Source organism: Clupea harengus, unplaced genomic scaffold (assembly GCF_900700415.2).
Source record: "Clupea harengus unplaced genomic scaffold, Ch_v2.0.2, whole genome shotgun sequence".
Lineage (NCBI taxonomy): Eukaryota > Metazoa > Chordata > Actinopteri > Clupeiformes > Clupeidae > Clupea > Clupea harengus.
Window position 1 is genome coordinate 27,501 of NW_024879686.1, and position 2,500 is coordinate 30,000.

General features: G+C 46.1%; 1 protein-coding gene across 1 annotated transcript in view; it reads left to right on the forward strand.

Moving 5' to 3' along the window:
• Nucleotides 1-2,500, forward strand: part of LOC122129871 (adhesion G protein-coupled receptor A3-like) — a 47,454-nt gene that overhangs the window by 7,610 nt on the left and 37,344 nt on the right. The window lies entirely within an intron of this gene.

Genomic DNA, 2,500 nt, shown 5'->3' on the forward strand with positions numbered 1-2,500 from the left:
CAAGAGTGGGAACACATTTACTGTGTGTGTGTGTGTGTGTGTGGGGGGAACACATTTACTGAGGTGTGATGTGTGTTGTGGGGGGGGGGGTCACATTTACTGATGAGGACTTAAGATGGCTGCGGACACGAGCTGTGTGTGTGTACGTGACTAGTGTGTGTGTGTGTGTGGGGGAACACATTTACTGATGATGGCTGTGGAGACGAGCTGTGTGTGTGTGTGTGTGTGTGTGTGGGGGAACACATTTACTGATGAGGACTTAAGATGACTGCGGACACAAGCTGTGTGTGTGTACGTGACTAGTGTGTGTGTGTACGTGACTAGTGTGTGTGTGTGTGTGTGTGTGTGTGTGTGTGTGTGTGTGTGTGGGGGACACACATTTACTGATGAGGACTTAGGATGGCTGCGGACACGAGCTGTGTGTGTGTGTGTGTGTGTGTGTGTGTGTGTGTGTGTGTGGTGTGTGTGTGTGGGGGGGGGGGGCTGCAATACTTGCTGTATAAAAAACATGTTGCTCTCCTAGGTTCGCCTGCATAAATGTGTGTGACGAGAGTCAGAGTGTGGTCTGTGTCTGTGTCTGTGTGTGTGTGTGTGTGTGTGTGCTCCCTAGGATTCGCCTAGCGAATAGCCTTCTGACTAACACACCCTGCTTTGCAAACCAGGTTCTGCAAGATGATACACACCTCAACATCTGGAGTCAACATCTGCACACATAGCCCATGTGTTTACGTGTGTGTATTTGTGTGTGTGTAGTGTGGAAAAATAGCGGTGGTAACACAGCCACCCTCCAACATAATAACAACAATTTGGCCGGTGTGTGTGTGTGTGTGTGTGTGTGTGTGTGTGTGTGTGTGTGTGTGTGGTGTGGTGTGCGAGACCACAGGCCCGTCGGTATTTACGACAGGACTTCTAACTCCCCCTCCCTTCACGCACAAACCTGCAGCAACATTCAGACTGGAAATGCTCCCTTTAAACACACACACACACACACACACTCTCACACACACACACTCTCTCCTGACTGTGTGTATACTATCCACACACACACACACAACACACACACACACACACTCTCACACACACACAGACACTCTTACACACACACACACACACACTCTCTCCTGACTGTGTGTATACTATCCCCACACACACACACACACACAACACACACACTCTCACACACACAGACACTCTTACACACACACACACACACACTCTCTCCTGACTGTGTGTATACTATCCCTACACACACACACACTCACACACACACTCACACACACACACACACACACACTCACACACACACACACACACACACACACACACACACACACTCTCTCCTGACTGTGTGTATACTATCCCTACACACACACACACACACACACACACACACACACTCTCTCCTGACTGTGTGTATACTATCCCTACACACACACACACACACACACCACTCACACACTCTCCTGACTGTGTGTATACTATCCCTACACACACACACACACACCACACACAACTCACACACACTCTCCTGACTGTGTGTATACGATCCCTACACACACACACAGTAGTGTTATTTGACCTTCCTCTGGCTCTGAGTGCGACTGCAACCAGTGATGTGTTTCCTGTTAGTGTGGTTCTGTGGTTACACAACTAGGCCAGAGAGACACACACACACACACAACACACCACACACACACACACACACACACACACACACGCCAGAGTTCAGAGTGGTCTCAACATGGTCTCGGCCTTGTCTCGGAGTGGTCAAAAAATATAGGTCTACATGTCAACATACATTCTTTTTTTCGTAAGAACCTAGAGAGGTTAGATTAAAATAAAAAAAATAGATGTAGCTACTAACTACTATCACTCAATTGAAATTTTTGAACAAAACAATATGAATGCAAATAAGAATTTGTGAACATATCACGGTATCCACGGTATTGCAAAATCCATGTCATGGCGCATGATGGGTGAAAATTCACCCTAGTTACCTCAGGACTCCAGAGCTGCATATAAAGTATATTTATTAGACAAACAACAACAACAATTGCAATCGGACTTATTCCCAGCACAAGGCTGAAGCGAAAGCAATGATAACACATCGCACAAGGTTTATATAGACAGAAGTTGAGCGTTCAGCAGAGAAAAACACGTGGTGGATTTCTGACGTCCGAGGCAAGGATGGAAGTTTTGCACAAGGTCGGAAGAAGCACAGTTCGACCCTTCTTATCACCTCTGGTCTAAACATGCTCTTGTACATATGCAGACTAAGTGGCACCTAATAATCTAAGTTACACACACACACACACACACACACAGAAACACAGAAAAGCCATGTTTCTGCTTACATAAGTACATGATTCATATAAGGAATATATTAATACAAGGCACTTGATTCATATATCCTTAAATCATTAACAGGAAATGATCTCCATCAGCGCAGCACAATACCGGTTGTGACTATCATACCAGTATATCGCCCACACACACACAC